The sequence below is a fragment of the Caretta caretta genome, chromosome 5 (assembly GCF_965140235.1).
Source record: "Caretta caretta isolate rCarCar2 chromosome 5, rCarCar1.hap1, whole genome shotgun sequence".
In the NCBI taxonomy this organism is placed as follows: Eukaryota; Metazoa; Chordata; order Testudines; family Cheloniidae; genus Caretta; species Caretta caretta.
Window position 1 is genome coordinate 78,784,175 of NC_134210.1, and position 25,586 is coordinate 78,809,760.

General features: G+C 43.3%; 1 long non-coding RNA gene across 5 annotated transcripts in view; it reads left to right on the top strand.

Moving 5' to 3' along the window:
- The first annotated feature begins 16,409 nt into the window (after positions 1-16,409).
- Positions 16,410-25,586, top strand: part of LOC125636413 (uncharacterized) — a 28,149-nt gene continuing 18,972 nt past the window's right edge. For 4 of the 5 annotated variants that reach the window (XR_012668533.1, XR_012668532.1, XR_007356583.2 and 1 more), the window contains exons 1-2: positions 16,410-16,764; positions 17,664-17,827. This is a non-coding gene — a long non-coding RNA (uncharacterized LOC125636413). Of the gene's footprint in view, positions 16,765-17,663; positions 17,828-19,377; positions 19,429-25,586 lie in introns of all 5 variants that reach the window. The other variant, XR_012668535.1, reaches the window with a different exon arrangement.

Sequence of the window (25,586 nt, forward strand, 5' to 3'; positions counted from 1 at the left end):
AGAACCTCACCCAGTAAATTAGCATTAAGCACATCTTGAGTTATAGCACATCTTTCAGAAACCATAGCCCAGAGCCTTATTGTGCTGGGATCTGAACAAATACATATATCAAAAAGACAGCTTCTGCCCCAGGAAGTTTATGATCTAAGAATGGGACAAGAGACAATGGGCGGACACAGCAAACTAACATGGAGAGCACAAGGAAACAATGAGATAAATCTGGTCCCCATGAAATGCAGGGGTTAGAGCACAGTAGCTAAGGGTGACCAGGTGTCCAGTTTTCGACCGGAACACCCAGTCGAAGAGGGACCCTGGGGGCTCCGGTCAGCATTGCCAACCGGGCCATTAAAAGTCTGGTCGACTGTGCTGCAGGTCTAAGGCAGGCTAGTCCCTACCTGTCCTGGCACTGCCCTGGGCCCCAGAAGCGGTCAGCAGGTCCGGCTCCTAGACAGGGGTCACAGGGCTCTGCACACTGCCCCCATCCTGAACAATGGCTCTGCACTCCCATTGGCCGGGAATGGCAGCAAATGGGAAATGGGGGGGGGCGGTGCCTGAAGGCAAGGGTGCAGCATGGTGCCAAGACAGGCAGAGAGCCCACCTGAGCCCTGCTGCACTGCTGACTGGGAGTCGCCCGAGGTAAACCCAAGCCCCAACCACCAGCCCCAGCCCTGAGCTCCTCCCTCCAAACCCAGAGCCCCCTCCTGCACTCCAAGCCCCTCCTCCCCACCCCAGAGCCCATACCCGCTCCTGCACCCCAACTCCCTGCCTCAATCCACAGCCCCCGCCCACACTCCAAATCCCTCAGCCCAACCCCCCCCAACCTGAAGCACCCTCCTGCACCCTAAATCCCTCATCCCCAGCCCCATCCCAGAGCCCACACCACCAGCCAGAGCCCTCACCCCCCTCCTGCACCCCAACTCCTTGCCCCAGCCCAGAGCCCCCTCCCGCACCTTGAACCCCTCATTTCTGGCCTCTAACCCCCAGTAAGAGCCCTCACCCACTGCCATACTTCACCCACCTACCCCAGCCCAGTGAAACTGAGTAAGGGTGCGGGAGAGTGAGCCACCGAGGGAGGGGGAATGAAGTGAGTAGGGAGTGGGGCCTCAGGGAAGTGGGGGGGCTAGGGTGTTTGATTTTGTGCAATTAAAAAGTTAACAACCCTACAGTAGCTACCTAACCGTTGTTGTGGTTTTAGGCTCCAGCATTAGAAACCCACTTATTTGAAGGTTCCTGAGGATGTCAAAAAACTGAATAATCAGAGGGCTGCCCAGTGGAGTGCCCAACTGCTAACTAAGAGGTTTGTCAGGTGGATTCCCATTAAATAGAGGCCAGGGATTGTTTTATCTAAACACATTAGTATACTCAGTTAAGGCACAGTAGCTATATCACATTTCTCCTCAGCTCCCCTGTGCTATCTAGCCTCTTCTCCTCTAGGCAACATTGACTATAGATGTTGCTATGCAAGTCACTGAGATGAGTGAGCATTGTTTACACATCTTGGAAGAGCAATTGTTTTAAGTTGTCTACATACTTAGGAAGACATCTCTGCATCTGTTACATTCTGTTTACATTTTGAAGATTATCTCTGAAATTTTAAGGGCTACAAATTTAGGCCCAGATCCTTGGCTATGGCTGAAGAGCACGCTGCACAGCTCAGGAAAGAGGCTGCAAAGGTGGTCTTCGCACTTTCCCATCCTGAGCCAAGTAGATGACAGTGCAGTCCCCTGCTGCTGCTCTAAACAATGTCAGCTGCTAATAGACCTAAAGGACCAGTCAGCAGCTGAGGATCAGTGGGGCATAAGGAAGTTCTGGCCAGACTCCAGAGCCGGTGCTAGATATAAGCAGAATAGGCAATTGCTTAGGGCCACGAGCAGCTCAGGGAGGTTCCCTGTTCACTTTTTATTATGTGTTGGCAGGGGAATATTCTTGCTTAGGGCTTCCACTGCCACCATCACACTCCCTTCCCCACCGGTCACATCCCTATACCTGCAGCTGGCATGAGGAGTAGCACAGGAATATCTAAGTTCACCACACGGTGGTCCCTTACATTGGGATAATCTTCCCGTGGCTGGTTAGGCTGTCTTTAGGGATGCCTTTGCTCTGGAATATGGTGCAAAATGGCCATACTAGAGAGAAGAATCTGGGCCATTTTTCTTTTTTTCAAATGACAGCTTAGATTCTGGGGCACAGTTGTGTAGCACATACAAAAAGCAGGAGACTCATGTGCTAAGTGAAATGGCCACATGATCAGATTATGTATGGGCCCCTCCCTGTTAGGCATTTAATGAAAATTATTATTATTTACTGAGTACCATCAAGTGCACACACGGTGCTTTTGAAAAGCACGTTAAGTGTCACTCTAGCTCTGAGGAGATTACATTGCAACAGACAATTTTACTAGTTACAATCAAAGAATGTTAATTATATTCTAGGTTTCAGAGTAACAGCCGTGTTAGTCTGTATTCACAAAAAGAAAAGGAGTACTTGTGGCACCTTAGAGACCAACCAATTTATTTGAGCATGAGCTTTTGTGAGCTACAGCTCACTTCATCGGATGCATACCGTGGAAACTGCAGCAGACATTATATACACACACAGATCATGAAACAATACCTCCTCCCACCCCACTGTCCTGCTGGTAATAGCTTATCTAAAGTGATCATCAAGTTGGGCCATTTCCAGCACAAATCCAGGTTTTCTCACCCTCCACCCCCCCACACACAAACTCACTCTCCTGCTGGTAATAGCCCATCCAAAGTGACAACTCTCTTCACAATGTGCATGATAATCAAGGTGGGCTATTTCCTGCACAAATCCAGGTTCTCTCACCCCCTCACCCCCCTCTAAAAACCACACACACAAACTCACTATCCTGCTGGTAATAGCTCATCCAAAGTAATCACTCTCCCTACAATGTGCATGATAATCAAGGTGGGCCATGTCCAGCACAAATCCAGGCTCTCACCCCCCCCCTTTTTTTTTCCCGGGGACACACACACACACACAAACTCACTCTCCTGCTGGCAATAGCTCATCCAAACTGACCACTCTCCAAGTTTAAATCCAAGTTTAACCAGAATGTCTGGGGGGGGGGGGTAGGAAAAAACAAGGGGAAATAGGCTACCTTGCATAATGACTTAGCCACTCCAAGTCTCTATTTAAGCCTAAATTAATAGTATCCAATTTGCAAATGAATTCCAATTCAGCAGTTTCTCGCTGGAGTCTGGATTTGAAGTTTTTTTGTTGTAAGATAGCGACCTTCATGTCTGTGATTGCGTGACCAGAGAGATTGAAGTGTTCTCCGACTGGTTTATGAATGTTATAATTCTTGACATCTGATTTGTGTCCATTTATTCTTTTACGTAGAGACTGTCCAGTTTGACCAATGTAAATGGCAGAGGGGCACTGCTATTCTAATGCAACAATAAGTACCAGCATTAAGATAGGTTTCAGAGTAACAGCCGTGTTACTAAATTACTAACTAAATTGGTTAGTCTCTAAGGTGCCACAAGTACTCCTTTTCTTTTAGCATTAAGATATTGCACCAGTGTTTAGTGTGAGCATAAAAATAAAACTATGGTCATAATCTGCAGTGAAGGCACACACATGCACACCTAAATGCACCATGCATGACGATGAATCCACCTTCCTCTTCTGCATTCTTCTTTCAAAATGTGGGATTTGATGTTTGTTCAGGATGCAGAATAGGAAATAAACAAACATCAGTCATTTTTAACAAGGGGGCAGAGTAACAGGCAGGCAAACACACCATTTGTCTTCCTCTGTTTAGGCTACTCATAAAAAAAACACATTCAAATGTTGAGCTTCCAAGAGACAAGTAAAAAAAAGAAGCAGAAAAAAACTTTAAATAGTAAAAAAAAAAAAAAAAAACCTTGACAGTGAGTGTCATTTTAAGGGGGGAAAACAGAGATGCAGGAGGTGATGGTGCTGCGGGAGCCTATGTAAACAGAAGAAAAAAAAATAGGTGTTAATTCCCAAAGTTAATTTCTGTCCTTTTCTCACGCATGGAGGGAACTCCTATTGATATCATATGAAGGAGATATCAAACCAGGGAGAAAATGATGGCATGGCCTCTTCTCCCAGTTACTTGATGACTTGACCATTATAAGATACATTCCAGACATGGATGCACAAGGCCAGCTTTATTCCACTCTCAGTAGCAGGCAGTGCATCCAAAATAAGCTTTTGACAGGTAGGAGGATACCATGGCACAAAGCCACAGTACCAGTGTTAAGATGGGGCAGGGGGGAACCCTGCCAAAATATACTCCCTAAATGCTAACTTCTTACTGTGATCAAACATCATTTATGGACTATGAAAGGCAGTCTGTTACAAGCAAGGTGCAACGACCTTGCAATTTATTTCACTTGTCTATGTCACAGACATTTCTTTACAAGACACAGCTGGGTCAAGGGGCTCAAATTCTTATCCAATCTCTGGCCAATAACTGCTTTTTTTTCTTTTTGTACTCATGTTTTTTATAAAGACTAATTAGGGGAAATTCCTCTAGAGAAGTGAAACGCTCAGATACAGTGCAGGTGTTTACACTGACCCTGTTAGCTGCCAGCATTGTGAAAGCTGACCAGATGATATCTCTATGTGTATATTTTTTTCTTCTCTAGATGCATCTCAGTGCCCTGTCTTGGTGAGCTTTCTTTTGATTGTGCAGCACAAGATGGGAGACCATTTGAAGACCCTCCAGGCTCCTCACACATTAACTGGAGAAGTCCCTTGCAGAGCATGAGGCAATAATCCTAGCACTGGATGGCCTGATGGCCTGGAGAGCAAGAAGATTAAACCTGAGTGTCTCACAAGGGCAGCTAGGATGGATCTTCAAATTTCTATATGATTCTATATGGGCTGTTTTTACAAGCTGTCTTCAATTTTTCATTATCAGATGTCAGGCATTACATAGTTTTCTTCTAGTTCTCTTTATTACAGCCAATAGCCTGGTTTTCCTGGCAGTCAACATTGCGAGTGCAACATTGTTTCCTATAGTATACAAACCTGTACAAGACACAAACCTTGTTAAGCCACTTCATGTCTTATAGAGCAGTGTTTCTCAACGACTGGTCCGTGCACTGGCACCAGTTCCTGAGATCTCCCTGACGCAGATTAGGAAGGCAGCAAGTCAGTCCCTGTTACCAAAAAGGTTGAGAAACACTGTTCTAGATCATCCCAAATGTACAGAGAGCAATTCTGCTCTCCCTTTTCTAGAATTAAGCAACTGAATTTTGGTTTTGTTTGGGGGTTGGAGGTGGGGGTTGGTTGTATTGTTTGTTTTTGTTTTTGAGGACATGGGACCTTGAATAGCCTCTTAAAAAGGAACCTAGCCAGCTCAGAAGAGATACATCCACTCTTTCACCCCACCCATATTCCTCTTCCCTCTCCTTGCAGCATATGAGAAGTGCTATAGCCCCAAGGCCTTCATTTTCCTTTAGGCAACTGGAGTAAGTCTGTTACTGGAACATACACAGATAACAAGATGTGGTCAATTGTTAAGAATTGACCATTTCATGAAAAGATAAATGTACTATTTTCATGCCAAGTGCCATATAAATAACCATATATTTGCTTCCTTTTTCTAAATCACAGTTCGGGTTATAGATGCAGGAGAATGAAAAGTTCCATTCTTCTAGAATGTACGTGCTGGACCTAGGCAATATATATATTTTAATTTGTGTTTACCTGAAAAAATTGCATAATTCTTAATACCCATAGGAGCTTTCACCTTAGGCTCTCAAAGCCCTTGTAAACAAACATAAATTAATTAGGGTTGCCTCATAGCACTCCTGTCAGATAGGTATCCCCATTTTCCCAGATGGATAAACTGAGACACAGAGAGTGCAGTGTATCAGTGGCAGCCCTTACAATCCTGATTCAAAGTCACTTGCTTTAACCAGTTCCCTTTAACCTTGTCAAGGTTCCTCCCCCACTCTGAACTCTAGGGTACAGATGTGGGGACCTGCATGAAAAACCTCCTAAGCTTATCTTTACCAGTTTAGGTCAAAACTTCCCCAAGGTACAAAATATTCCACCCGTTGTCCTTGGACTGGCCGCTACCACCACCAAACTAATACTGGTTACTGGGGAAGAGCTGTTTGGACGCGTCCTTCCCCCCAAAATACTTCCCAAAACCTTGCACCCCACTTCCTGGACAAGGTTTGGTAAAAAGCCTCACCAATTTGCCTAGGTGACTACAGACCCAGACCCTTGGATCTTAAGAACAATGAACAATCCTCCCAACACTTGCACCCCCCCTTTCCTGGGAAATGTTGGATAAAAAGCCTCACCAATTTGCATAGGTGACCACAGACCCAAACCCTTGGATCTGAGAACAATGAAAAAGCATTCAGTTTCTCACAAGAAGACTTTTAATAAAAATAGAAGTAAATAGAAATGAAGAAATCCCCCCTGTAAAATCAGGATGGTAGATATCTTACAGGGTAATTAGATTCAAAAACATAGAGAACCCCTCTAGGCAAAACCTTAAGTTACAAAAAAGATACACAGACAGAAATAGTTATTCTATTCAGCACAATTCTTTTCTCAGCCATTTAAAGAAATCATAATCTAACACATACCTAGCTAGATTACTTACTAAAAGTTCTAAGACTCCATTCCTGGTCTATCCCCGACAAAGACCAGCATATAGACAGACACACAGACCCTTTGTTTCTCTCCCTCCTCCCAGCTTTTGAAAGTATCTTGTCTCCTCATTGGTCATTTTGGTCAGGTGCCAGCGAGGTTACCTTTAGCTTCTTAACCCTTTACAGGTGAGAGGAGCTTTCCCCTGGCCAGGAGGGATTTCAAAGGGGTTTACCCTTCCCTTTATATTTATGACAAACCTAAAATTCTTCTACCTATAAAAATGGGCTGGAGCCTTGGAATTAGCCTTTCTGAATCTAGTGCAGTTTTGCGGAGAGGGGGCCTTTAAGCCACCTTCTCTCTTTCTCTCTTTCACACACACACACACACACACACACACACACACACTCTCTCTCTCTCTCTCTCTAGGAGCTAGGATTCACGATGTGACGGAGAGACTGCCGAGACTCATCAAGCCCTCGGATCACTACCCCTTCCTGCTTCTCCACGTGGGCACCAATGATACTGCCAAGAATGACCTTGAGCAGATCACTGCAAACTACATGGCTCTGGGAAGAAGGATAAAGGAGTTTAAGGCGCAAGTCGTCTTCTCGTCCATCCTCCCCGTGGAAGGAAAAGGCCTGGGTAGAGACCGTTGAATTTGGAAGTCAACGAATAGCTACGCAGGTGGTGTCGGAGAGAAGGCTTTGGATTCTTTGACCATGGGATGGTATTCCAAGGAGGAGTGCTAGGCAGAGACGGGCTCCACCTAACGAAGAGAGGGAAGAGCATCTTCGCAAGCAGGCTGGCTAACCAAGTGAGGAGGGTTTTAAACTAGGTTCACCGGGGGAAGGAGACCAAAGCCCTGAGGTAAGTGGGGAAGTGGAATACTGGGAGGAAGCACGAGCAGGAGCGCACAAGAGGGGAGGGCTCCTGCCTCATACTGAGAAAGAGGGACAATCAGCGAGTTATCTCAAGTGCCTATACATAAATGCAAGAAGCTTGGGAAACAAGCTAGGAGAACTGGAAGTCCTGGCACAGTCAAGGAATTATGATGTGATTGGAATAACAAAGACTTGGTGGGATAACTCACAACTGGAGTACTGTCATGGATGGATATAAACTGTTCAAAAAGAACAGGCAGGGCAGAAAAGGTGGGGGAGTTGCATTGTACGTAAGGGAGCAGTATGACTGCTCAGAGCTCAAGTATGAAACTGCAGAAAAACCTGAGAGTCTCTGGATTAAGTTTAGAAATGTGAGCAACAAAGGTGATGTTGTGGTGGGAGTCTGCTATAGACCACCGGACCAGGGGGATGAGGTGAATGAGGCTTTTTTCCGGCAACTCACGGAAGTTACTAGATCGCAGGCCCTGGTTCTGATGGGAGACTTCTATCACCCTGATACCTGCTGGGAGAGCAATACAGCGGTGCACAGACAATCCAGGAAGTTTTCGGGAAGTGTAGGGGACAATTTCCTGGTGCAAGTGCTGGAGGAACCAACTAGGGGCAGAGCTCTTCTTGACCTGCTGCTCACAAACTGGGAAGAATTAGTAGGGGAAGCAAAAGTGGATGGGAACCTGGGAGGCAGTGACCATGAGATGGTTGAGTTCAGGATCCTGACACAGGGAAGAAAGGAGAGCAGCAGAATATGGACCTTGAACTTCAGAAAAGCAGACTTGGACAACCTCAGGGAACTGATGGGCAGGATCCCCTGGGAGAATAACATGAGGGGGAAAGGAGAGCTGGCTGTATTTTAAAGAATCCTTATTGAGGTTACAGGGACAAACCATCCCGATGTGTAGAAAGAATAGTAAATATGGCAGGTGGCCAGCTTGGCTTAATAGTGAAATCCTTGCTGATCTTAAATACAAAAAAGAAGCTTACAAGAAGTGGAAGAATGGACAAATGACGAGGGAGGAGTATAAAAATATTGCTCGGGCATGCAGGAGTGAACTCAGGAAGGCCAAATCACACCTGGAGTTGCAAGGGATGTTAAGAGTAACAAGAAGGATTTCTTCAGGTATGTTAATAACAAGAAGAAAGTCAAGGAAAGTGTGGGCCCCTTACTGAATGAGGGAGGCAACCTAGTGACAGAGGATATAGAAAAAGCTAATGTACTCAATGCTTTTTTTGCCTCTGTCTTCACGAACAAGGTCAGCTCCCAGACTACTGCACTGGGCAGCACAGCATGGGGAGGAGATGACCAACCCTCTGTGGAGAAAGAAGTGGTGCGGGACTATTTAGAAAAGCTGGACGAGCACAAGTCCATGGGGCCGGATGCGCTGCATCCGAGAGTGCTAAAGGAGTTGGCGGATGTGATTGCAGAGTCATTGGCCATTACCTTTGAAAACTCATGGCAATCAGGGGAAGTCCCGGACAACTGGAAAAAGGCTAATGTAGTGCCCATCTTTAAAAAAGGGAAGAAGGAGGATCCTGGGAACTACAGGCTAGTCAACCTCACCTCAGTCCCTGGAAAAATCATGGAGCAGGTCCTCAAGGAATCAATTCTGAAGCACTTAGAGGAGAGGAAAGTGATCAGGAACAGTCAGCATGGATTCACCAAGGGCAAGTCATGCCTGACTTATCTAATTGCCTTCTATGACGAGATAACTGGCTCTGTGGATAAGGGGAAAGCAGTGGACTGTTGTTCCTTGACTTCAGCAAACTTTTGACACGGTCTCCCACAGTATTCTTGCCAGCAAGTTAAAGAAGTATGGGCTGGATGAACGGACTATAAGGTGGATAGAAAGTTGGCTAGATTGTCGGGCTCAACGGGTAGTGATCAATGGCTCCATGTCTAGTTGGCAGCCAGTATCAAGTGGAGTGCCCCAAGGGTTGGTCCTTGGGCCGGTTTTGTTCAATATCTTCATAAATGATCTGGAGGATGGCGTGGACAGCACCCCCGCAGCAAGTTTGCAGATGATACTAAACTGGGAGGAGAGGTAGATACGCTGGAGGGTAGGGATAGGATACAGAGGGACCTACACAAATTAGAGGATTGGGCCAAAAGAAATCTGATGAGGTTCAACAAGGACAGTGCAGAGTCCTGCACTTAGGACGGAAGAATCCCATGCACCGCTACAGACTAGGGACCGAATGGTTAGGCAACAGTTCTGCAGAAAAAGACCTAGGGGTTACAATGGACGAGAAGCTGGATATGAGTCAACAGTGTGCCCTTGTTGCCAAGAAGGCCAATGGCATTTTGGGATGTATAAGTAGGGGCATTGCCAGCAGATCGAGGGATGTGATCGTTTCCCTCTATTAGACATTGGTGAGACCTCATCTGGAGTCCTGTGTCCAGTTTTGGGCCCCACACTACAAGAAGGATGTGGAAAAATTGGAAAGAGTCCAGCGGAGGGCAACAAAAATGATTAGGGGACTGGAACACATGATGTATGAGGAGAGGCTGAGGGAACTGGGATTCTTTAGTCTGCGGAAGAGAAGAATGAGGGGGGATTTGATAGCTGCTTTCAACTACCTGAAAGGGTTTCCAAAGAAGATGGATCTAGACTGTTCTCAGGGGTAGCAGATGACAGGACAAGGAGTAATGGTCTCAAGTTGCAGTGGGGGAGGTTTAGGTTGGATATTAGGAAAAACTTTTTCACTAGGAGGGTGGTGAAGCACTGGAATGCGTTACCTAGGGAGGCGGTGGAATCTCCTTCCTTAGAAGTTTTTAAGGTCAGGCTTGACAAAGCCCTGGCTGGGATGATTTAGTTGGGGATTGGTCCTGCTTTGAGCAGGGGGTTGGACTAGATGACCTCCTGAGGTCCCTTCCAACCCTGGTATTCTATGATTCTGTGATTCTCTCCCTCTCTCTCTCTCCTAGTGCTACCAGGCACAAGGTTCAACTTATACACACAGAGAAACAGAGAGCAAGAATCCTAGTGCTACCAGGCACAAAGTCTAACTTAAAGCATCCTTGAGTCTAATCTAAGTTGTGCCAGCTCTGGCCCCCTATAGGCCATTATAGGAGTCAGAGATCAGTTGGTTGCGGTAGTGTGGCCATGTACCTTGCATTGGAAGCCAGTAGAGGGAGTGGCATAGGAGTACTATGGTCATCCTGTACCACCAGGGAATTCCCACAAAGCAAGAGAAATTCTCAGTTAGCTGGTTAGGCTGCTTTTCACAAAGCAACTAGGATGGGGGAATGTGAGATCTGGTCCAATGTTTAAAGAAAGTGCCCCTTCTCTGTCGAATTTCTGTTAATCAAGTTTCTTAAATATTAGGTATGAAAATTTTCAAAAAGTCCTCTCTCTCTCTCTCTGCCAGTAAATATCTTGAACCCTGACTTACAGTGCTGATCATCACTTTCTCAGGAAAAAGCTATATTACTTCATTATGTCTGCTCAGGCCCTCATGATTTTTGATTCATGATATTCTCTGTGTATCTTGCTGGATTATTGGTACTGTTTGCATTTGGTTTACCAGCTTCTAGGAGCTGAATTCACACAATCTGATAGGCAAAATGCAATCCAACTCTCTGTCCTCACATAAGAACATTAGAATGGCCATACTGGGTCAGACAAAAGGTCCATCTAGCCCAGTATCTGGTCTTCTGACAGTGGCCAATGCCAGGTGCCCCAGAGGGAATGAACAGAACAGGTAATCATCAAGTGATCAATCCTCTGTCACCCCTTCGCAGCTTCTGGCAAACAGAGGCTAGGAACACCATCCCTGCCCAACCTGGTGATAGCCATTGATGAACCTATCCTCCATGAACTTATCTAGTTTTTTTTTGAACCCTGTTATAGTCTTGGCCTTCACTACATCCTCTGGCAAGGAGTTCCACAAGTTGACTGTGCACTGTGTGAAAAAATACTTCCTTTTTTTGGTTTTAAATCTGCTACCTATTAATTTCATTTGGTGACCCCTAGTTCTTGTGCTATGAGAAGGAGTAAATAACACTTCCTTATTTCCTTTCTCCACACCAGTCATGATTTCATATACCTCTATCATATCCCCCCCTTAGTTGTCTCTTTTCCAAGCTGAAAAGTCCCAATCTTAATAATCTCTCCTCATATGGTAGTCATTTCATTTCTGTTGCCCTTTTCTGAACCTTTTCCAATTCCAATATATCTTTTTTGAGATGGGGCAACCACATTTGCACACAGTATTCAAGATGTGGGCATACCATGGATTTATATAGAGGCAATATGATATTTTCTGTCTTTTTATCTATCCCATTCTTAATGATTCCCAACACTCTGTTTGCTTTTTTAGACTGCAGCCGCACACTGAGTGGATGTTTTCAGAGAACTATCCACAATGACTCCAGGATCTCTTTCTTGAGTGGTAACAGCCAATTTAGACCCCCATTACTTTTTATGTACAGTTGGGATTACATTTTCCAATATGCATTTCTTTGCATTTATCAACATTGAATTTCATCTGCCATTTTGTTGACCAGTCACCCAGTTTTGAGCGATCCTTTTGTAGTTCTTCGCAGTCTGCCTGGGACTGAACTATCTTGAGCAATTTTGTATCATCTGCAAATTTTGCCACCTCACTGTTTCCCCTTTTTTCCAGATCATTGATGAATACATTGAATAGGACTGGGCCCACGACCGTGGGGGACACCACTATTAACCTCTCTCCATTCTGAAAACTGATAATTTATTCCTACCCTTTGTTTCCTATCTTTTAACCAGTTACCAGTCCTTGAGAGGACGTTCCCTCTTATCCCATGACAGCTTACTTTGCTTAAGAGCCTTTGGTGAGGGACCTTGTCAAAGGCTTTCTTAAAATCTAAGTAAACTATATCCACTGGATCCCCCTTGTCCACATGCTTGTTGGCCCCCTCAAAGAATTCTAGTAGATTGGTGAGGCATGATTTCCCTTTACAAAAATCATGTTGACTCTTCCCCAACAAATGATATTCATCTATGTGTCTGACAATTTTGTTCTTTATTATAGTTTCAACCAGTTTGCGCAGTACTGAAGTCAGGCTTACCAGCCTGTAATTGCTGGGGTCACCTCTGGAGCCCTTTTTAAAAATTGGCACCACATTAGCTATCCTCCAGGTATTTGGTACAGAAGCTGATTTAAATGATAGGTTACAGACTACAGTTAGTAGTTCTGCAATGTCACATTTGAGTTCCTTCAGAACTCTTGGGTGAATACCATCTGGTCTTGGTGACTTATTACTGTTTAGTTTATCAATTTGTTCCAAAACCTTCTCTTCTTCTCAATCTGGGACAGTTCCTCAGATTTGTCACCTAAAAAGAATGGCACAGGTCTGGGAATCTCTCTCACATACTCAGCCATGAAGACTGATGCAAAGAATTCATTTAGTTTCGCTGCAATGGCCTTATCATTCTTGAGTGCTCCTTTAGCTTCTCGGGGCTTCCTGCTTCTGATGTACTTAAAAAAATTTTTTTGCTATTACTTTTTGAGTCTTCGGCTAGCTATTCTTCAAATTCTTTTTTTGGCCTTCCTATTATATTTTTATCTTTCATTTGCCAGAGTTTATGCTCCTTTCTATTTTCCTCATTAGGATTTAACTTCCACTTTTTAAAAGGATGCCTTTTTGCTTCTCACTGCTTCTTTTACTTTGATGTTTAGCCACGGTGGCATTTCTTTGATTCTCTTACTATGTTTTTTTAATTTAGGGTATACATTTAAGTTGAGCCTCTGCTATGGTGTCTTTTAAAAGTTTACATGCAGCTTGCAGGGATTTCACTTTTGGCGCTGTACCTTTTAATTTCTGTTTAACTGACCTCCTCATTTTTGTGTTGTTCCCCTTTCTGAAATTAAATGCTACGGTGTTGGACTGTTGTGGTGCTTTCCCCGCCACAGGGATCTTAAATTTAAATTATATTATTGTCACTATTACCAGGCTGTCCTGCTATATTCACTTCTTAGACCAGTCCTCTCAGGACTAAATCAAGAATTGCCTCTCCTCCTGTGGGTTCCAGGACTAGCTGCTTCACAAGTGAAATGGTAGTATAATATTCCAATCTTCAGTGGCTGTAAAAATCTTATGGGTTCATTCGATGAACATATTTCTCACAGATAGGAGAAGTTTATAGGCAGTATTATACTGGCCAGATTAAAACCACATAATGTAAATGCAGATGAGGTAAAAAGAGAGTTGTGTATGTCTGCAAATCATAACTGCATAGTTTTTTCATCTTTGCTCCCAGGCATTTGGTGTGCTGTTAAACAGTAACAGTAAGCAGCAGTCTCTGTCACCTGTCTTGTAAGAGAGAATGAACACAGGCTTCATTATTTTTATCACCAACAAGGTTCTCCTTGGTTCCCCAGTGGTCTAGGATCCAGGCTATTCAGAAAGAGTCCTTCCAGCTTTCAGGTGAGGGATAAAACAGAACAGCTGTTAATGACTGTTTATCACAACAACTACTGAAGCCATGCAAATGGATGTCATACTTAAAAGCGCTGGAAAATTAAATCCAAATTACTGGGAAAATATAGAACATAGCCGAGGGAAATCAGCTTGCAGAAGCCAAATATTACATTAGCTTTGGATTACACAGACTTTCTCTTTTGTACAATAATAACCACAGCCATTTCTGTGGGAACTATAATGAAATGTTATTTTTCATAGCTTTAGGCCATCAATTAACATGTTCTCAGAAACAATAACTATTTGTGTAATGTGAAGGATATCCAGTTTATACATTCTCACATCAAGTCCAATGGAATGGAGATTTAATATTTGTTCTACCTCTAATATTAATGGACTAAATCCTAACGCCCATACACCACTGTTGTGTATTGTGGCTACAACTCCATGCCCTAAGTCATAACCATGCCCATACAGTGGTCCTAAGGGAGAAGACTCCATCATCTATGGACACAGAGCTGCTCTCCTTCCCATCCCACTTCTCTCCTTCCCCCATCCCCACCATACATGCTAGTGGAGTGGAGCTGGTAGAGAAGGATGTTGTTGATAGACAGAGGAATAGAGTGAACTGCTCTCCAGCATCAATTGGCTGACAACTTCAAAACAGAGCTGTCACTTAGGAATAATGGGAGCCCATCTGCCTGAAGACACACACCACACAGGAATTTTTGGTCTGGGGGAATGTTGAAGGCCCGTGGTCCCATCCAATCTCTTCCCCAAGCACCTGTTTTGTAGGGGCTCTTAGTGAGTCCCCACCCTGACGCTTTGGTCTGTTGTCAGGTGGGGTTCTGCAGGAACTACTGCAGGCCTCAGACTTCTGTAGGCGTCTCTTTTGCTGCACGGGGAAATGCAGGACCACTTACATGAGCTCCAAGTCCCCTTTTGGTTTCCATGGGCTCTGACTGTGGAGTGGCTGAGCCAATCCGTGCACCTTACCGGGCCAGCCAGATTGTTCTCAGGGTAGGTCAGGTTAACATAGATCTTCGCCCCTTTGTACAAGTGTAAGGCTTTTCTATCCCTTAGGCTTTGCCTCATTTTATTATATGTTCATTGAGCTCTCTCTTATTCTCCCTTTCCAAGACCAGGAATCAGACCCTTTCCATCAGATACATTCATTCAAAAATACAATTCCTCTCCTTCATTTTAAATTTTATTCTTACAAATGGAGAGACAATGCCTGAGCTTTTATTATGAGTTATATTATAAACAAGCATGTGTTCAACATTCCGCCTTTGTGCCCATCCTTTTCCCTATTTTTTTAAAATCATGATTTATAAACCTGAGTTTTGCTATCCAGCTGGTAGCCTCGGGGACCCATTCCAGAGCCATATTAGAAAGAATTGCAGGTCAGTAGGGGCAGAGGTTATCATTAGTTCTTCCAGCTGGTCCCTAATACGACAATGGTATTAGATGCAGAAACAACCAGGTAAAACTACTGTAGCCAAAAGAGGGTGGGGATGAAAGAACTCCCATAAAGAAGGAGGGCTGGAAACTGATGGTGAAAAGTTTCATAGGCTCCCACCTATGTTCCTTCAATCAAATTCAAGCTTCTGCAGAGCTACCTTTTGTAGGTAATGCATGAATGGCCTGTAGTAGCTGGTCTTGGAGGTGACAGAAAATGTATTCTATTCCTTGGAGTAACTGTAATTAATGTCAAAAATGTACAGTAAAAAAGTTATTTCCTGCATTTATGAAATATATCTGTCTATGTATTTACATTGCTCTCATTACCTTGGTATCTGAACACCTTCCCAGGGAATTATGCAAGTTCTTTCCTGGCAGGCTCTTTCTAGAGCATCAGCTGTATATGCAGAGTAACTACAAGGTGGGACCACCAGTGTTGCTTTTGGCCTACCTGTAAGAAGGGCCCTAAAGTGCTGCTGTGATCAGGTCTGTGCTGGGAATGGAGAAAGAGTGCAATGTTGATTGTACAAAGGCAGAAGCAGGCAGCTGTAAGAGGACCAGCAGAAGGCAAGAGCAGCTTGGATGACATGATCCTGTTGTTGATGTTGTTTTTTCTATAGCCAACCATTTCATCTGACTCCCTTTGGACCATCACCTGAGAAGATAATGATGGAAATAAGATGAGAGATAGAAAGGATAAAAAATAAGAGACGGGGTGTCACAGTCACAGTAAAATTGCCCCCCATGGGGTCCCCTGGGTAAGCACCAGCATTGTATATTGCTAATGCCTATATATGCATATGCGTGGGAAAGGATTTTGGGAGGGGTTGAAGGTGTAAGTATGGAGTGAAAGGTTTCTTTGCAGGGTATGAGAGGCTGTAGCGGGAGGAAGGGAGAAGGGAACGGGTTAACTCGATGCTCCAGCTAGGTCCGAACATAAGATGCTGACTCCAGCCCAAGGCCACAGCACACAACCAACTCTCGGCTGCCTGCCAAGAAAGACGGGGGCCGGATTCCAACCCCGACCAGCCATGAGAAAGGAGGATTCAGCTGAAGAGAACTGCAGGGGCTGCGAAAACCAGTGGAACAGTGAAGGCCAGAGAGTGGGAAAACAACAGTCTTGCATCCCTGAAGCCAGTGTGTTTTGGGAAAGCTGAGGAAGCTCTGGAAAGCTGGCTTGGACTGGTACAAAGAGCACAGGGGACAGAGGTCCCTGAACAAAACACCCCCAAAAGACCCCAGGACTTAAAACCCTCCAGAGAGCTAAAGCAAATAGGAGATCAACAGCAGACCCTGGACAACCTGTGCACAGGACAGAACTCTCGTCCACCCTTCCCCCTCTTCTTCTGACGTTACACCCAGGGTTGGCCAGCCTCGGGTCATGCGTGTGTGAGTATGAAAGTGGGTTAGGGCTGGGGCACTAATGCTTTCTTTCTTCCTCCGAGTGATGTGGGAGCATTCCCAGCACTCAGTGCTGTTATTTTATTAACAAAACTTTAAAATTTAGTCACTTGGTGTGGCTCCTTCATCTCTTCCCCTAATGATCCTGCAGCCTCATCCTGATCACCTGACGCCTCAGGCAGATTGGTAACATAAATTGGAGAGGAAGAAGCTGGAAAACAGCAAGATGAAGAGAAAGAGATTAGGAAACTATAGTGAGGAGACAGAAAGAATCTGGAAAGCAGCGGTGCGGAGCGCACCATTTTCTCCCAGACTATATGAACTCAAGCTGAATGTGTGTGGGTGATATTATTCTTAGTAATAGAAGTATTGTAGCACATTGGAGACCCAGTCATGGACTAGGACACCACTGTGCTAGGCACTGTACATTCACGGAACAAAAAGACAGGCCCTGCCCCAAAGAGTTTACAATCTAAGTATGGTTTTTATCCCTCCATTGAAATGGTCATCCTAGTCTGTTCCTAAAAGCAGAATATTTGAAAAGCCAAAGATCACATCTTCTGAAAATAGTATCTGATCCTGGTTTAGGTTTTTGTTAAGTGGAAAACAAGTAATAAGGCGGAAAACTCTCATAACAAGCAGACATACATGCCTGGTAACAATGGCTGATCATGTTGAACAAGTGAGAGAGACACAGGGGAAGTTCAAAAGAAATCTTAAAAAAATATAGTATCATTAGAAAGCATAGGATTTGCATTGTGACAAAGTGATCTGAGGGATTTTAGTTTGTGTTTTGGGACTGATATTCTGTTCAACAAGAATTGGAACAATTGTTTTTATTGGATGCTTCCCTTTTTTTAAAATCCCCTCATGACTGATTTCTTTAGATATAAATAAAGCTTGGGAAAAAATGTGACATGTGGATGAAGGAGGAAAAATAACAGATCCAGACACCCTGGTACCACTCAGTGGCCATAGATGCCAAACACAACAAATATGTTTTACAACAAGCCTGAAGCACCAACCACCTTTCTCATGAAAGCTATATGAGGTAAGGAAAAAAACTAGCAAGCTGACTTGTACGCCTTTTTGATAAGTGCTTTTCATAAGTCCATGAAATATAGATATCAACTAAAAATGTTTTTGAGCGTCCAGAGTATGTCTGCTGTGTACACCTTGGTTTAGGGCCAAACCTTGGTCCCACAGCCTGAGAAAAAGGGTTTTGCCTGTGGGAACTGCACAGGGGCTAGGGAGAACAGAATGGCATCCAGCAACCTGCTAGGAGGGGCTCAGTCACATTGCATTGGTCTTCAACTTCAATTGCTGGATATGATGAGACCCTCCATTGTCCTGAGTGCGGTACAAATAAAGAGGAAGACAAAGCTCCTGCCCCATAGAGTTTTATATTAGAAAAGACATAACATGTGTGGATAACAAAGCAGTTGAAGGGGAGAGAGAAGGAGGCGTCATTGGGTATATATATCCCACACTGGTTCAGCAACCAAAGGGTTAATACAGGCACAGCTGGCCACTGCCAATTGGTAGTCTCCCAGCAGCTGGGAGGATGAAAGGACTGGGAAGCAGCTGTGTGGGGCAGCTACCAGAGGAGTGAGTAGGTTGGAGCAAGGAGCTCCTGTCAGCAAACTGCTAAGGAGCCACCCAGGGAAAACACCCCAGAAAGGGATAAATGGATGAGCCTGGAGAGACCAGAGGAAGGTAGGAAGGAGCTCAAGGCACTGTCAGAGTTGGTGAATGCTGATCCTGCTTGTCTAGCTTGGGGACCTGTCCTGAGCAGGAACCTAGTGGAGTAGGTGAGTGTGGGATCCCCTAATACCTGATGGACTTGAGAACAGAGAAGGCTTCAGATTCCTGAGCACCAGGGACAGACAGACAGCGCTGCTGAGCTGGGGCCATGTCCTGCTTGGCCAGGAGGGGCACCATTGTGCTGACACTCTCTCACAGGAGGGTAACAGTAGTAGGATCATGCAATTACCTAACTAGTTATGTGAACTTCTTAATGGTTCAAATCAAGATTACAATCCAGAAACTCATAAAAGCAAGAAAGTCTATGGTTTAGGTTAAAGAGTACAGGTGAAATTCTGGCCTTCTTGAAACCAGTGGCAAAACTCCTAGTGACTTCAACGGAGCCAGGATTTCATCCTGTATTCTGAACTCAGCTGTTGAACTTTCTGATTTGAGAACAGCACTTCTCCAGCTGACCCCTGGTCTATGAAGCATTTGCTGGTGGTCTGGGGAAAGCAGGCTAGCCAGAGGGTGCTGAGTCCTCCTCTGTATTTCCTGCTTCTAAGTTGTATTTAAACCAGCAGATGCATTAATTACTTTCCTAATGTCACTTTAATATGTAAGCAGTTGCTGTACTTGTCATAGGGATGTTATGCAATTATGCAATCACAAATACAAGGTCTGTGAAACAACCTGTGTACTAAAATGAGTTCCACCCTGTGAAAGTGTCAGAACCCCTGTGCCAGAAATAAAAAGGTGAAGGTTAGCACACATTTTTACAACTACTGGTTGTTTGGGGTTTTTTTAGACTGGCAGGAGGTTATGTTAATGTCTGAAATTTCTTTTGGCTCCCTTTAGCGGGGAAAAGAATCCTGGATGCCCAAAGAGCTGGTGGAAAAAATAAATACTGTGAGTAGCATTGTTAATTGGACAAATTCTGACTAATAAGAGGCCAAATGATTTGCTGTGTGCAGAGACCTGCAGCCATTTTTACTCAAACCCAAGGACCAACCCAGAGTAACAGATGTGTATATCTAGATCCACATTATGAAGTGGAACGGTTTGCCTAGGGACTGTGTGAATAGGACTTTGCAGGGCCTGTCACTAAAGAGTCAAGTACACTGGATTTCATTCAACATTGCTACCTTTTGGCACAGTATTCTCAAGGTTCACTCCTTTCTCCTATTCCTCATGCTCTTGGGTGGACCACATGGGACATTTTTATTTTGGTAGATTCTGATTCTAATTACTTGATGGACAGCAGCGTTGGGGGTGTGGTAGTTTTTTTGTTTGTTTGTTTGTTTTTTGAGTATATATGACACTCCTGGCAGAATTTGGCCTTGGATAATAATTTGTCAGTTTTACATTGCAGCAGAGCCTGTAATATGTGGCAGTGCAGGAAGAACCACTGTTGTACTACCCTTTAAGAAAATGCAGCACAAGTTCTTCTTTCCCTACACATGGGGGTTGGGACATCAGCACTGACATGGACCCTGTTCCCTACCCTCTCCTTTGATTCTTTTTAAATAGATAAGTGGTGAGAATACATTCATCCACATCAGCAACAGAATTTTTAGAAAGCTACTCGCTCAGCACTATTCATGCTCATAGTATTTTGTACCAAGATCACATACAGTGGCTCAGATTTGCCTCAGTTATTCAGACTAAATCGAGAGCAACTCCCTTTAAGTGAAGTAACTTCTGATTTAGAACACTGTTAATGTTAACAGAACATAGTCCTTTGTCTACTTGATTTAGTCATCAGCAACATAAGAGATTTCTAAGTATCAAATTAGCCACCAGAGGGAGTTTACCCAGTCCCAAAATATTAAAGAAACACACTGAAATTACAAGATGAAATAAGGAACATTTTTAGACCAAACTTTTCAAAAGGAGGCTTATGTTATACCTACCAAATCAGAGGACAAGAGTGCAAACAGTTACACAGGTTGTGAGCACAATTTGTGTGTGTGATTCCAGGTGCAAGTTAAACACTATTTTTGAAAATGTGGCCTTATCTATTGACTTCATAGTGCAATCCATTGTCTGTACCTGTTTTGACATGCATGTTTAGGATAACAGTCTAATGTAGATGTTCGTTTGTTTTTGTTTTTTCCTTCTTGAAGCAATGTCCTTTGACTGAATTTGTCAAGAAGTAGCACATGTATTAAAATTGTTTTGTGGTTTTGGGGTTTTTTAAGTTGTATTAAGTCAGCAGAGGCACAAGAGGAAAAATCCATATAAAATATTCTGGATGGTACTTTAGGATTTTAATGACAAAACATGGATTGCATGTCCAAAATAGTGTGTTCTTCGCTTTTTGGAGCTCCGATTAACAGTATGAGAATTTCCATAATGCTGATGGTTCCTTTAAAATATGTGGCTTGTCAATATTCTTTGGGCTTCCAACCAGAAAAGCACATTGCATGCTCATCGTACTCCGTGCCTAATAATACTCATATTTTCCTTTTGTTTTTTTTTCTGGGTATTCTAATGTCTGGAGCTAATGAACAGCCGACACTTCAGAATCATGAAATCGGATAACCAGATTGACTGACTGTTTCTTCATCCGACAAAAGCCCCTGTGAATACTTGTATTAAAGAAGAAACTGTTCATTAACTCAAGATATTAAACACCAGAAAAAAAATGTTTTCACAGGAGTTACATTAGGAATGAATTTGACCCAAGGTATTAAAACTGATTATTTTGTACTGAAAGCTGTAGCTATGCAATACCTATTAATCCTATATTGAACTTGAGCTAATATATTAGGATGAAGAATGTGGGGAAAAAAGTTTGGATTCCTCACCTCCCCACCCCCAAGCCCACACACTACTTTAACATCCGTGTGCCACTGTATTTATTTCCCAGCCAGACTAGAAGTGCCAGAACATGCCCCCCTACCTCCCACCCCAAAAAAAACACCCTGTTCTCTGGGTATTTTCATTGCAGTTGGGAGGAGGAAGTAATCAGAGTCTAATCTCAGCAGATTTCCAGCTCTAGCTTGCAGTCCAAGAGGTATGCATAATTCAGATAGTCTGGTTAAGCATCCAAACTGAACTGACTTTCCATAGTGTTAAACTCAGTCTATTACTATTCAGCATTTTCTGTCATAGTTGGGCCTGCATGGATAGCTGTGCCCATGCTCTATGGGGAAGTGTCTTTAAACTATCCATTTACTAGGATGGTGGGGTAGGTGACAAATGTGTCTTAACAGAAGCCCCTGGGTTGCTATTAGGATTTAAGGCAAAGTCTTGCTACTTAATATGTTCATGATACCTAACTTTTTTTATATAGCACTTTTAATCAGTCTCTCAAAGTGCTTTACAAAAGATGATATTCCCATTTTACAGCTGCTAAAGTGAGATCATATTACTATGAGAACTGTTTTATTCCCCAAATTTTGTGCATGCAAATTTATCTTAAGGGTGCATTGATGTAGTTTTTTTTTAATGTAATACCTCAGATTAAAAAGCAGTCCCCTCTGTTCCAAAGCAAGCCACCACACAGCCTCTCAAACCTTCCCTCTAGCTGCCTTCGTTCATATTTAACTACCTGTCCAATTCTCACGATCACCAAACTTGCCCTTTAACCTGTCTGTCCCACTCCTGGTCACTCAGGCTCATTTTCACCTTTAGGTCTCTAGCCTACTGATAGCTGAACTGCAGAATCAGAAGCAAGTAGGAAGCTGATTGCTTGTCTACACCTTTGGCTATACCAAGAAGTTCTGTGCTCACCTGCTGGCTTGCTGGACAATCACTTAGGTACCTAGATGAAAGTTAAACACTGAATTAAGTACTTAAACTGAAAAATAGGCATCTAAATAGTTTGATAATTCTTGTCATTATTAATTATGTCATTAGGAACAGTTCCCTCAAAAAATATTGAGGGAGAAATAATCACCGATCTAAGAGGCTTACAATCTAAGGGCTTGATTTTTAGGGAGTTTGTAGGCATCATGCATGTGAACTACAACATGTTTATATGAATACTTCATTTGTTTACAGATGCAATTTCAATGGATGCCTACCTAGCCACGTTCAAGTGCAAATCAGGGATTTGTGTGAAAGATTATCATATCCACTATCTAAGCAGCTTGGAGGAGGGCATGGATCAGAATTCACATCACACTCCCCGTCAGTACCTGGCCCGAGTCAGGCAAGCTAATGAACAACTAGCAGACCAAATTTGGTGATGAATCCTGGTCACATGCCACCTGAGGCACATTGTGCATATGCCAAGAATAGTTTGGAATAAATATAGGAACACACAAATTGCCATATCAAAACAGAACAATGGCCCATCCACACTGGCCAGTCAGAAGGAGTAATCCCCCATAATGGACAGTTATGAAATAACCTGACTATAGGGTAAATTTATTTTTAATCCAAGGCAGTTGGTAGCTGACATATATTCTGGAATCTAGGGTTTAAGGGCCCTTATACATTTTTATCATCAAACTGTAACTGGATGATACTTGTACCGATGTCTAATCCTTTTCAAATCTTCATTAATCCATCCAGTTATTATAGTGGCACCTAGAACTGTAATATTTAAGTGCCTAAAGGTTATTGAGCAGAAGAGCTTAAGTAGGCTGAATACTACAAAACAAAGTTTGTGAACACTTGTGTTTTAATTCTGAGCAGGACCAGACATTCACAAATATACATTATCAGGAGTGTTGTAAGCAAGACACAGTAAGCAATTCTTACTCTACTCTGTGCTGATTAGGTCTCAACTGGAGTATTGTGTCCAGTTCTGGGCACCACATTTCAGGAAAGATGTGGACAAATGGGAGACAGTCTAAAGAAGAGCAACAAAAATTATTAAAGGTCTAGAAAACATGACCTATGAGGGAAGACTGACAAATCTTGGATTTCTTTTCTCTGAAGAAAAGACTGAGTGGGGATGTTAATTTTCAAGCACATAAAAGGTTGTTACAAGGAGAAGGGAGAAAACTTGCTTGCCTTAGCCTCTGAAGATAGGAGAAGAAGCAATGGGCTTCAATTACAGCCAGGGTGGTTGGGTTAGACATTAGGAAAACCTTCCTGTCAGGGTTGTTAAGCACTGTAATAAACTGCCTAGGGAGGCTGTGTAATCACCATCATTGGAGATTTTTAAGAGACAGTTAGACAAACACCTGTCATGGATGGTCTAGATAATACTTAGTCCTGCCATGAGTGTGGGGGCCTGGACTAGATAACCTCTTGAGGTTCCTTCCAGTCCTAAGATTCTATGAAATGCTCCCACAAGCAGGTTGTTCATACATATAAATATTTGAGGAATGACTCTTCTTCACAAGAATACCCATACTCACGCATGGTCTTTGTTATTTACTATTTATTTCCTGTTTGTCATTATTTCCTATCCTCCCCTTTAAAAAAGTCCCATCTAATTAGGGAGACAAAACTATGTGACTGAAGCAACCAGTCACATCCCATGAATAACCAAATAAATAGTTGAAGGGAACAGCTTGTGACTGAAAATTGTTTGTGTTAACTAATTGGTGAATAACTCCAAATCATAAATATTTTTGCAGAAACCAAGCTTGTTTTGCAAATGATTCACAAATAGAAGGGCTATGTTTTCTGGGTAATTCAGAACAGCTGAGATAAAATCTTGGCATAATTTATGCCATACCTTAGTTATGCCTTGACTCTTTAAAATCCATTAATCAATTTTAAATATTACCTTTCTAATTTCAGTGGGTGACATCTTGTACTTATGAGAGAGGTTTCAGAGTAACAGCCGTGTTAGTCTGTATTCGCAAAAAGAAAAGGAGTACTTGTGGCACCTTAGAGACTAACCAATTTATTTGAGCATGAGCTTTCGTGAGCTACAGCTCACTTCATCGTAGCTCACGAAAGCTCATGCTCAAATAAATTGGTTAGTCTCTAAGGTGCCACAAGTACTCCTTTTCTTTTTATGAGAGAGGGTAAATGTTTTGTTGTTGTAGATTAATTTTTCAACTTAGTGTTTTATAATCTTATCCAACAGGAAGCAGGAGGTTTCTCTTCCTTCTTTCATTTTTCATCTGTACAACTGTAAACCACTACAAGGAATTGAGATGCTGGTTTGCTAACTTCAAGCTGATGCGTCATTTTATTGGGAGCCACTTTTTCTTCCTGTATTGGTCACAAGACAAAGTCATCACAGTAATTTTTGTAATATACTACGAAACTTGTTTCCTGAGCCTTTGAATTTTTAAATTTTCTCCCTCACCTTCTCTCCACAGTTTTACCAACAGCTATTTTGGTACAGAACTATAGATTTTCAGTAATCTAACTGGGGCTAAGAACCTATATTATATTACTTGAGGAAGGATTAAAAGAACTAAAGAGAGAGCCTGGATAAGTTGGAACATAACAGTCTATAACTGGGGTGGCCAAACCTCTGAGCCACGTATGTAGAGACCTGCCAAATTCACGGCCATGAAGAATGCATCACAGACCGCGAAATCTGGTGTCTTGTGTGATTTTTACTCTATACAATAGTTTTCATGCGGGAGACGAGGTTTCTTAAATTGGGGGCCTGACAAAAAAGGGAGTTGCAGGGGAGGGAGGGAGGTCATAAGGTTATTATAGGGAGGTTGCAGTATTGCCACCCTTCTGTGGTGCCTTCAGAGCTGAGCAGCCAGAGACTGGTAGCTGTTGGCCGGGAACCCAGCTCTACAGAAGTAAAGGTGGCAATACCAAACCACGCCGTCCTTACTTCTGTGGTGGCAGCTCTTCCTCCAGCTGCCCAGCTGTGAAGGCAGCGCTGCCACCAGCAGCACAGAAGTAAGGGTAGCAGTACCGCAATCCTCCCCGCAATAACCTTGCGACACCCCCCCCCCTCCCTTTTGGGTCAGGACCCCCACAATTACAACACTGTGAAATTTCAGACTTAAATAGATGAAATCATGAAATTTGATTTCTAAAATCCTATGACCATGAAATTGAACAAAATGGACTGTGAATTTGATAGGGCCCTACGCATATGACAATCTTCAGACGAGAGCTGGGGCATACCTGCCAGGGCTTGGAGCTTCAGCTGCTTTTGCTGCTGTCTCTCCGCAAGGAGCTAA